The 12,693-nt window shown below is 36.7% G+C and overlaps 1 non-coding gene across 1 annotated transcript; it reads left to right on the forward strand.

Moving 5' to 3' along the window:
• Nucleotides 1-164: 164 nt before the first annotated feature.
• Nucleotides 165-388, forward strand: LOC129666543 (small nucleolar RNA U3). The gene has a single exon (XR_008718595.1). It is a non-coding gene; the product is annotated as a small nucleolar RNA U3 (small nucleolar RNA).
• Nucleotides 389-12,693: the final 12,305 nt, after the last annotated feature.

Below are 12,693 nucleotides of genomic sequence, written 5' to 3' on the forward strand. Positions count from 1 at the left end.
TGTGTGTGTGTGTGTGTGTGTGTGTGTGTGTGTGTGTGTGTGTGTGTGTGTTGAAGTTCCTGAAGTCTGTCCTCTACTTGTCATGGGGGAGTATAGATTTATCTGGCCTATATTAATGTCAAAAAACAAAAGTCCCAGAAAAGCCATTTAAAAAAATGTATGATAAGACTACACTTTCAGGAACCATTTCTGTAGTTTGTTACTATAGAAGTTTCTCTTGATGTGTAAAACACGGAGAGAAAACATTGTTTGTTAAGAGCATAGGTTCAAAACTATCATGAAATATTTTAGACCCTAGCTCTATGTCTCACTGTCTATATAATTTGGGCAGGTTACTTGAAGTTAATGAGCCTCAGTGTCTCATGATGTGAAAATACAGTGATTCTGATATTTCACAGTTACTTTTAAGAAAAAAGAAAATACTGTTTTGTAAAATGGATAAAGTGATGATTGGCACACATAGGTGTTCAATAAGTAATGAAGTCACCATTATCCATATGCCTACTCTTACTTATTTAGCCTAACTGGATTGTTTGTTTGTTTGTTTGGTTGGTTGGTTGGTTGGTTGGTTTTGTTTTGGTTTGTTTTGTTTTGGTTTGGTTTGGTGTTTTTAGGACATAGCTTTTCTTTGCAGGCCTGGCTGTCCTGGAACTCCCTTTGTAGACCAGGTTGGCCTCAAACTCATAGAGATCTGCCTGCCTAGTGCTGGGATTAAAGGTGTGTGTCACCACCACCCAGTACAACTATGATTTTTTTCCATGATTCTTAATCACACTTTATGATGTAAAGAAAGAGTTTTTTTGGAAGTCAGGTAAAGTGTACAATGATTATGTTTCAAAAGCTTAAAATCACTGTGTCTCTCTTTTCTCTTTGGGGCATAGAGAAGAGTAATAAAGCATAACTCAGGGACCAACGGTGAGAAATCAAACAAGAAACCGTATTGGCATAGAGCCTCAGACATGATGTATACCTAAAACTGTTACCTTGCAATATAAAACTGTCTTAACAGATCACCTTTTATTGTAATCACTTATTTATCCATTTTGTCCATACTTCCTAAATGCTTAAAGGAACTAACTCCTTTTTGGTTTTTCTATCTTTATGATCCCAGAGGCCTCTTAGCAATAAATCATCAATTTTACCTAACAGATAAATGAATATATATTTATTTCTCAAAAGTTACCACCAAGAAGAGCTTTTAGATTCGTAACCAAAAGGAATAGGTAGGACACAGGATGCTTGCATTTTCAGTCACTATAAGTAAAGCCTTGTTTATATGCAACAAATAGGAATTTATTCTATTAGAGAAAGAAGCAGAAAAAAAATTCAATGATGTCACCTACACATCTAATTAGTTATTAGTTCATCCAATATTAAATTCAAAATATGTCTCATGATAGCTAGACATTGTGTAAGACTTTATGGGTATGATCATAAACAAAGCAGACTTGGCACAAGTTCTGTAGAGTTTTAGGAGGGAGGGGAGGATAGACTCTGCCAAAAACATGGAAAATTATGACATTGATGATTACCATGAACAATGAGGCCAGGATGCCCTGGAAGCACATCTAAAACAATGTCAATTAAGAAGTTTTTCTCTTTTGTTTCTATGTTTTCGCCAAGATCCTCCAAGCTGATGACTATAGAATACAAATAACCATAGCCTCTAAGCAAGAGTCACTGAGAGGTAGCTCCCAAATCTCTGTTGGTTGTAGTCGTTTTCTTTTAGGCCACAAAAGACAGAGCTAGAAATAATTCTGAAAATAAGTTAATCGATATACAGGTTTTCCAGACCGGAGATCTCAACAGTAAAAGTACTGTGGTGTCTTCAGTGTTGCTCTGGTAGAGTCAGGGCTGTCTGCACCAGAAAGCACATAAGCCATTCCAGGACTTGGTCCTGATTCGTAGACAAAGACTGACTCACTCATTATGCTTATCATCAGAGGACTCTAGGAAGCCTGCCCTGCTATACCTGGAAGTTTGGAGCTGCTATGAAACTGTAGCGAGTGACTGAGTCAAGACAGCAGAGTACCAGAGCAAAAGAGAGAGTCAAGACAGCAGAGTACCAGAGCAAAAGAGAGAGCAGGATTAAGAAAAAGCTAGACTTTTCCAAGCCGCTAAACAAGGGGTTCTGTGACGCAGTAGATGGGTCCTTCTGAGAAGATTCTACTCACAAGGGTAACCTTCCAGCAAAGGGCATCTTTACAACAGGGACTGCGAGAGAGAACAGCAAGTAATACCAAAAATATACTGTCTGAGAGTTGTCCCACAGAGGACAACAACGATCCCACAATGAAGACAGGAGAAGCCTAACATAGAAGAAAAAGGAAAAACAATACAATGAATTTGAAGGTCGTGAGAGAAAAACAAACAAAAATCATGTACTCACTTGGTGGGAAAGAATAGCTCTAAGTTTTCTCCATCAGTCATTACTCCTTTCTTCTAAAACTAGTAATGATCTGTTGAGCTTTGCTTCCGCTGTGTCTCTATTTTCTCCAAATTAAGCCATTCCTTCCTTGAGGGAGGAGAGAGGATGAGCCTCATCAGGAAACAACAAGCAGACAAAGGGAGTTTGAGAAAAGTTGATGAGCTGTTGTTGGGAGATACTTTTAGTGAAAAATTTTTAGCCTTATTGCCTTTTAGATTTTACTTCACACTGTAAAAAATGCATTCTCATATACTACCTAATATACTCTTAAAACGAACAGAAGGAGCCTCATGGAGAAACCTGAGAGGATTCTTCACTGGTCCCGTGTAAAAGGGGACCTCCATGCAGGGTCAGAAATAAGGATTCAGAGCCAAAGGGAGTTGCTATTTGCAAAAGGTGTTTCTTCACACTGGTCTGTGCGACAGTGGCCTGGAAGTCACCATATAGACAGTATTACAATTTGACTCTCATGTTTTTATTTACAGGAATTCTCAATGAGTCTACCCATCTTGGGAATCTGTGGACTTTGACAGTGGTTGCTGATGCAAGTCTGTGTGCTGTGGAGAGCTGATGTAAGCTGTAGGAGATTGGGCCTGCTAAAACAAGTTAGATCACGAGAGGCATGTGCTTAAAGCTGATATTGGGACCACAGCAGAATTCGCTTTTGCCTCCAGCCTCTACACAGTCATCAGCTCCACTTCACCAAGACAAAAAGACTAACTCTCTGCAGCTATGAACCAAAACAAATATTTCCTACTTTTCTGTTGTTTTCTGGAAATGATGGAAAGCTGGTTCACCATGCAGTATTAATAGAATGAATTTCTAAGCAGCCTGCTTCATATCCACAGTATATCCTATGATGAGTCATAATATTTAAATTTTTAACCAAAATAAAACTGTTATTGTGGCTCTTGAGAAATACTATAATTTAGTATTATAGTATTATAATAACAGGATGTAGATGACCAATTTCTAATGATTTTTATACCATAATATAATTCTATGCATAGTATAGAAATGTTAATTTAACACAACAGAGCCTATGACCATGAACCTTTTTGTGATGCAGAATTCAGAAGCGAGTGGCATCTCTGAGCCACTATACAATAGTGCAGTTTACAAATTCACTAAGACTGGTCCATAAGGCCATTTAGATAAATTATGATGGTAATCTTTCTGTTTTACTGTGTTGTAAATAGTAGCTGATAGCTGCGGCTAAGTCAGTCTTAGGCACAATTCAGTTACACGTGCGTAAATTTTTCAACACACAACGGTCCTATGTTGCTTAGCTCCCGGTGATGTTGAAAAGACATCATTCTTTCTGCTGTGCTATGGTATAGTCATTTCTGGTCTAAATTTTAGATTCCCTAGAGCACATATTTAAACAAACTGAGTAATTCAACAATAAAAAGTTTTAGTTAGGGGCATGGACCAATTCCTAACCTTCTAAAGACATGAGCCTCTTAGTCTTTCGTTGTATGGATCTCAGGGTAAAAGATCAGAAGAGACATAAACTAGAGGAATATTGTCTGGTCTCCCATCTTTTCTGGGCTGGGTTTTCTCCTAGAACACCCGTGAATCTGCAGCTGCTGGCAAAGATCACCATCTCTCTTGGATTTTGTTTCACGCTGTGATTGCCTCTGGAAACTTAGTCAGATCTTAGTCCAAAGAAATCTCCTCCTGGCATAGCCACATGTATCCCATCACCACTAAAAAATCTATTACACTTTATTATCTAATGGTGTACGTGTGTCTGTATGTGTGTGTGTGAATGACAGCTTCACATATTTAAATAATGAATTTTAGTTACCTTCACCACTTCATTCCTCTATCTCATCCACCCCCCAAAATTATGTTTCATAAGATCGAAAATTAATTAAACAAATAATTTGTGGTTCATAAAATGGATATAAACTCATATTTTAATGTTCAAAAATTTTTCATTTAAGCATACCTATACTCAAGCATTTTATATACAGTCTATAGTTTTACCTTACATTGGCAGGTAAGAACAATTGTAACAAAAACCGTACAGCCCACAAAAGCTGACATGATCGCTTTGCCTTAATGGGGACAGTTTGGTGACCTCTGACCTACCCCCCCCCCTATGCTGACAAAATTGCTCTACACCTTGAAGTCCTGAAACCCAGGCTGCTCAGAGAGTCTCGGAAACGTCATCACTGGGCTCGAAGTGGCTCTGCTGAGGACACCACACATCTCCTTTACATGTAATCACTGACGCTAGAGATGTCTCACTCCCAGGTGAAAAATTCATAGATTTGAGTTGAAGGCCATATGCAGGGTACAAATGTGTGTCTTTTGCTTCTAAGTAAATATATACTGTTCTTTAAAATATTTTAATTGTGTAAAATGTGAAAATTAATTAAATTGTGTAAACTAATTTAACTGTGTAAAATCATCACCATTTCTGATGATCTACAGCTAAAGCCTTAAGCTCATTCTATAATTACATTTTTTAAATTTTTTTCTGTTAGTACTATTATCTTGTGTCTCCACATTTTATAGTAAATCTTAAAATTTCCTCTCTCCCCCAACTGCTTCCATGAACTATTCAGTACTGAGTGTTTTGACTACAGAAAGACATACCAAGGTTATTAAAACAAAACTGTTTAATGAGTTTGTGCTTCTACAGGATTATGTAGGATAAGAACTGGTATCATAGTCTTTATTCTACCTCCAGGCTGATTTTAGGTTCCACTGGACTGGAAATATTAATAGTCTTATTTTTCATGATAATTATCACTAGCTATGCATTATTCAAACACATGTTTAAGTTTGGCTTAAAATAGACACTAAATAGAAGAATAGATCAGAATTATACTCTCTTGCTATTGATCCATCTAAAGCCAAAATAAATGAAAACACATCTGCCATGAAAATAGACTGTGTAGCTAAAGCTAAGGGGTAGTTAGTAGTGATTTTTGTTCACTATTACCTATAATTTCCAAGAGATTGATCACACCTCCTCAAGAGCAGTAACATTGCAAGTATTTTGCTGTCATTTTTGAGTGAGTGTTCTAGAAAAGCCTAGAATTCCTAACTTTCAGTACAAAAGGTAAACAATCTCATCAATTACTTGCAGCAGCTAAAGAATGATACTATTAACTGCTTGCAAAGGATAAAGCAATTATAATGTCAAGTTTTAATATTTCATAACAAGGAGAACATATAAGTCAGTAGCAAAGCATTTGCCTAGCATGTATGAGGTTCAGAATTCAATTCCCAGAAGCATAAACAGAAGAAAATATGATTCTAAAATATACTCTTCATGGTTTCATCTAGAACAACAAAATTGAGAAAACAGAAATCAAATGGAAGAATGACAGAATCTACGTACAGGAGGGAGTCTTGGAGGTGGTCTGCTTCAACAACTGGTAAAGAGCAGCCTACAGATGAGATCCAATGCTTATCTGTTCCTTTCTGGGTGTTTTGAGAGTGCTATCACACACCTTGCATGGATGAGTGACTGCAATGAAGACCAAAACCGTATGATCTGCAAAAAATAACTGCCTGTCTTTACACACAGAAACTATTGAAAATTGTACATGTGTTTCAATTGCACTCACTGTAACTGTTGTTTTGATCTCTTTATATAAAAGGGTGAGATGAGAGCCATTCGAAAGCCTTTCTAGCTCTTTCTGAAATCTCACTGGTTGGTTCAACTCAGCTGTTCTGGCCCAAACTCCTTTCCAAGCTGACTGATTCAAACTGGCTTCCCTTGCGTTTTGACTGAATTGCTCTGTCTGGACTCAAACTAATTCTGTCAATATGTTTTAATCTTCTGTCTTCATCTGTGTCCAGCTTATTCTCTCTGCCACCTATCTCTATAAAACTGTCCCAGTAAAAACTCCCAGTTTAAAAAAAAACCCTCAGTAAAAACCTCTTGGTTTAAAAAAAAATTAATAATAATAATAAAACACCATCTCTCTCTCCCTGCACTGCTCTTAAGTAGCCTCTCTTTCCTTACTTGTCTCATGAGAGTTGGGCATAATCTATCTCTGACTCATTCCATCAGATTTTTCTCTGATTCATGACTTTGCCTGTCCCTCAATGAGATGTCATTTTCAAACATGCCTGCTTCCTTCTATAAACTAATCTTACTCTCATTGTTTGGGCTTAAAGGTGTGCACTAAGGGTGTGTTTGCTTTCTGGCCTGATCATATTGTAATCCACAGTGTATCTACATTCTAGCCATATCATGTAGACCTAGAAGGTCTTTGGATGTGATCCTTTGCCAGAGCATCCATGTTGCTGGATTAAAATTCCTGAATATCTCAAAATATATGTGTGAAATCTCTGTTAAGGAACTGATAAGAGGATGAAAAAGGAAATAAAAACCTACAACTCTTCTCTAAGAACTTAGTGATTCTAACAATAAAGTGCTATTTGTTTCCTTATTCAGTGACAGTCCATGCTCTAGTCTGTTCACACTAATCACTCTCTATTCCTGACAGGGCATGGGCTTTGTCTTCGTGTGTGTGATCCTGATCTCATACTTATTCTAGCAATTTGGAATTCCAAACCATTCTATTTCTCTTAGACTATCTATTCAGAGAAATATTCTTAACTTTACAAGGTTCAATTCATATGTTATATCACCTCCTTAACTTTGCTCTCTTGACATTAACAATGGATGTCATCATGTCATCTCTTTTTCTGTAGCAACTTACATGTTTTCTCTTTCTTCTAATACTATGATGTCAAGCTAGGATTCTTGAGAAATAAATGATTCCAATAAAATTTATTTCTATAGTATGATAGTTAATATTATGCTATAAGTCACAATTTAAAAAAAAAAGATAAAAAGTGGCTCTTATTCTCAACTGAATTAGATTCTGCCATGCAGAATGTGTGGACCAGTCTTGAGAGCTTGTTTCAGGATTCTAATATCACAGTGGAGCTTCTCAGACACCTTGACCACAGAGCTGTTCTTCCCTATTAGGAAAAGTCATCCTAATTTAGTAAGTCTGTAGGTTAGGGTGGGACATACATGCACACAAAGCATGAGAAAATGAGGAAGGAAGAAGACACCCATCTAGGCAGCTATAGTGACTTAATGAGTACTGGTGATCCCTCAAATGAGGTGATAGATATCACAGCCAGATTGCCACACATCGATAAGAACCCATCTAAATGGCAGATTCCATTGTTGTTCACCAGTTCAAGTTTCCTTCTGTACCTCAGGCAGGGTGGCTGGCCTTGCCAGAACACAGAGGAAGAGGATGCAGGCAGCCCTGAAGAGATTTGATAGGCTAGGGTCAGTTGGTAAGGGAGGAGGGATCCCCATTTCTGAGGACTAGGGGAGAGGAATAGGTGGGAAGAGGGAGGGAAGGGGGTGAGACCAGAAGAAGATGAGAGAAAGAGGGCAACAAATGGGATGTAAAATGAATAAATTAATTTTAAAGTGATTCCTTCTGTGACAGTATCTAAATGTGATAATGTGTTCTTTCTAAAGATTAAGCATTAGTTAAGAAATATATAAAAAAAAAAGTCCTTGTATTCACTACCATTGGACTCTTGGTAAGCACTGACTCTTTAAAATATATTCCTTGGTTCTGTTATAGATCTCCACCTTCCACTGTAATTTTAGTTCTTGTTGATACTTCATCTTTATTTGCATCTTGTGCTGGTTGGGTCCCTTCTCTATGCAGCGTCTATTGAAGTAAAAATCACTGGTTTCCTCGATTCGAGTATTACAGAGAAATCACAACTTCCTTGTTCTCCGTGTTAACCACCATTCAGCCTTACAAGAAATGATAGATTATTTTCATTTTTAAGATGAATAGCCCTGGTCATTTCTATCATCATTGGTAACTGTACAAGTTTGATCATCTGTAAAGTATAATTTTTCCACGTTGATGTAAATGTCCCCTGTTATGCAAGACAGAATGTTAGTTTGCTAACATGTAGTGAAATGCTTAAAGTCTACTTAGTGATGAAAACCCAGGGCTCTGATGCTTTCTGTGTTGTGCCTCAATGTTTTCTCCTGTGGCTATCAGTAACAGTGGGGTAAGAGGGAAGAAAATAGAATGGACTGAAGTTTCCTGACTGGTTAATTATTGCATGCTTACCGTCAGAGTAGTTCACATTATAGTAGTTATTTGTTTAAAGACCTGTCCTCAAGAAAAATGTCAGTTTAAACCCAGTTCAGGTTTATGTATCTTTGAACTCTTCTCACCTAATGCAGGATCAGAGTCTTATTAGAACACAGTGAAAATCTAATCACATTATACTGGAGAGAAATTAAGTTGACCAAATGTTGCTGAGGAGACCTAAGGACTTGGTTAATTCATACATTTGTAGGTTGAATCTAAGAATGCAGTGAGCAGACCAACATGCTAAACTGTGTGTTTAGAGATTGTAAATGAAAGGCAACTACAAGGTCCCAGCAAGAGAAGAGAGTATAGTGGATGAGGCTGGATGGATTATACCGATATGTGATGAGCTTTACATATGAAATCCCATAATGTTAACTCGCGACTTAATATGCTAACTTAAAAATTAATTACAAGCCAGACTGATTCAGGTGATGAAGGAGAGTAGCAGACCTATGGACCAAACTCACTGCTTTGGTGTACACAAAAGGGTGAGGCTCTCTCATAAAGTAGGTGGAGGTGGGGATGAGGGGGCTTGTGTGGTTCAGAGGGTCAAAGCAAGTCACCAAGCCTAGGCACCTGAGTTCACCAGGACCCACGTGGTATAAATGATACCCACCTCCACAAGGTTGTCCTCTGCCCTCCACACAGGCACTGTGGCATGCACACACATACTTACCATACTCCATGCATGCACACACGTACTTACTAATACTAAACACACATAAGACAACTTGACTCAATTTATCACAATTCTACATGTATGCATATGTTTTTAAACTGTAACTTAATTTCTGAAATTCTTCCTGGTAAATTTTAAGTACAAGGTTTTATTTACTGTGACGTCATTTACAGTGACAGAACTTGAGAGCCTGTTAAGTATGCACAAAAATATTGACTAAATTTTTAGGCATCACACCAGCATTGTAGTGGTCTTATATATATATTTGCTTTATTTCTAAATTTTCTATAATCATTCTTATATGTGATGAGAAATAATTTTTAATAACATCAACTTTTCTCATTAATTTTTGTAGCTTCGGTAACTGATTAGTAAGCTTAGGTGTTCATTTACTCACTGTTTTTTCTCGATATCAGTAGTTTAAAGAGCTGAAAATATAGCAAACCTCTCCAGTGGTTGTTTGTTCAGAAGGCAAATTCTGTTATATGGATTCTCTTATTACCATACACCAATTATGGTCGGTGCAAATGTTACAAAAGCTTTGGAAGCTTAAGTTTTCTTGTTTATAAAAGTGTGAGATTTTTTTTTGTTTATTTACTGTGTGTGTGTGTCCACAGTGTGGGGAGGTCAGAGGACAATTTGTAGTCAGCCCTGTCTTTCCACACTATGGGACCCTAGAGATGGCTCTCAAGTCATAAGACGGGACAACAAGTGTCTTTACCTGCTGAGCCATCTCTCTTGCTCTTATGTGCAAAACTACAATAACAAATATACCTCACAGGAGTTTGATCATATTTGAGAGGACATAGCATCTACATCGAGGGCTGTTACTTCAAGATGCTAGGTCTTTTCTTACTGAAAGTATCTTTTGATATCCACTAGCACAAACCGCTATGATACTCATTAAGGTGACTATACCGCATTGCTTCCTTGCTTTGTCTTGCAGAAACTAACAACAGTGCTGCATGGTAGGGTGATTGCCTGTGTTTAAAGCTGATGCTACAAGGGCTAGTTTTATAACCAGGGTTGTGAAAATTACATGTGCCTGGGAAAAAACTTTAAATAGTTTCAGAATAAAACACCCTGTTTCTAATTGGATCTAAATACTATTAAATGTGTTTGCCTGTGTCTAGAATAATGGTAGAAGTACACTTTGGAAAAATATGAGGCTTGTTAATATGCTAATTCCACAAGCATATTTCTACTTGACAATTGTTGGGTATTATTTTAATTAGAGTCATACTTACATTTTAATATAAGAATTACTGCTAAGAGCAGTCTTAATTTTCATCAAGAATAATTTATTATATTCTTTTCATTTTATACTTAAATCCACACCCGTTTCAAATTATCTTGTCCCTTTTAATTAGTAGCCTAAAGCAGTCTTCTTGTTCTCTCCTTTTCTATGCTATTTATATCAATTATCTTTATTTCACTTTCAATTTTCCCTTCACTTAAATCTTGGTGAAAAAAAACAACTTCACAATAAAATAAGAACAGAATTGGTCTGGCCTTTAAATGAAAACTCTATTTACTACAATTTTCTTTATTTATAAATATTGGGCAAGGTATTCACCTCAGCAGGATACACAGGAAAAACTAGGGGACAAATAAGCCATTTAAGTTCTTGTTGGAAATGTTTACCATATTTGCATCTGTGGTCTTTGAAATCTCTTAGAAATACTCATAAGACTGATATATGTATATATTCTTTCTTGTCTGACTCTTGATTAGCTCAGGTCCATCACAGGGATAAATCAAAGCTCTTGGAAGTTTACCAGCCCTTCTGTCTCAACAGCATGTCATGATAATATTGTGCGTTCTCTGTGTGTGTACAGATGAGGATACATACATCTGAAGTTTTAGGAAAAATGCTGATAAAATTCATGGAATTAAATTTAATGTCTATATTATTTTTCTGTAAATGCATGATATCTAATTACAATGTTTAATTATTGTGATCTGCCAGATTTGTTTCTGATATTGGTGACTACTTTAATACTTTGGAGCACTATTAAATGACCAAAGATATATAATACGTTTTGACAAAAACTTCCATTTATATTGGACCAATTTTTCATTAAAAATATAAATGTTTAACATAATTAGGCAGGAAGATTAATTTGTCTGGCAAATATTACTTTAAAGGAACTGAATTCTTCGTATATATATAAGTACTTTGTGGTGCTATAATATGAAATAAGTCTATAAAATATAGACTTAAATGTTTCTTGTAATGGAAATTTGTGATTTTTTGGCAGTGTCTTCCATACTAAGATTTTTGCATTTAGTCTCCAAATAACATCTAGTGAAATTAGTGGATTTTTTTTAATGCCTTTGGTTATAAATAAACTGACTGAAATAAATTTCTGTAGAAACATTTAACACACAGTAATTTTTATGGTAGTTGATTTCTCTTCCAATGTCCTGGTAATTTTATATGATTTAATTACCCACCATGAGCTACAGAAATGTTCAGAAGTGGAGATAATCTGTGCACAAAAGGTTCATTTACCACATGGAAAAATCAATGCCATACCTTGTTCAGAAGTTAAATTACCCTTAGGTAATGTGGTGTGATGCTTTATCAATACAGCATCATAAAGTTTCCTTTCATTTTCTAGACATTGGAATTTATTAATCACTCATACATATTTTTTGGCTCTTAGGGGAACTTAAAAATACAGGAGTACATAGAGATTTTTGAATTTCCTTTGAAAATATAATAGACTCTATGAAACTTGTTTCGTGTGTGTGTGTGTGTGTGTGTGTTCATTTGGTTTTGTCTTTCATTGAGTTCAGGCCATCCTTGAATTTGCTGAGTAGTCCAGGATATCCTTGAGCCTGTGATACCCCTGCCTCTGTCTCCTCAGTGCTGGATTTGCAGGGGTGAGTCACCTCCTGGGTTTATGCGGTGCTGGAAACTGTGTAGGGTCTAGTACTATCTGTCCAATGTCATCCACATATTACTCACAAAATCTTTCAACTCTCAACTCCTCAACCAGAGACACTCAGGACAGTAAAGGTTCCCCAGAAACATGTACAAGTCCATCCCTTCAATGCTCTGGCCTGGTCCTAATCCTTTAGAACTGGCTCTGATTATCTGTCTCTGATCTTTGAACCTCCTAGATCTAGCTATTGACTCAGGCACTTCCTAGATATCTCACTGTGCCCCTGTATCTGATAACTTCTCTTGACCTTTGCACTCTCCCTTGTCCAATAATTCATTCTGGCCTGGTTTTCCTATCACCCTTCCCTTGAGCCCTGAGCCAGGATTCTAGTTCATTTTTAAGTCTTTTCTACAATATGATTCTTTTTGCTTTCTGAAACCTACTGAATCATAAATTCTTGATGCATTGTTGTCACTGTCCCAGTAAATTACATCATGAGAAATTTCCTTGCAAACTAATACTACAAAGTCTCTGACATACAAATCTCTTGGCATCAACATCTTATGTGAAAAGAGA

This window comes from Psammomys obesus, unplaced genomic scaffold, assembly GCF_907164565.1.
Source record: "Psammomys obesus unplaced genomic scaffold, mPsaObe1.curated_primary_1811, whole genome shotgun sequence".
Taxonomy (NCBI): domain Eukaryota; kingdom Metazoa; phylum Chordata; class Mammalia; order Rodentia; family Muridae; genus Psammomys; species Psammomys obesus.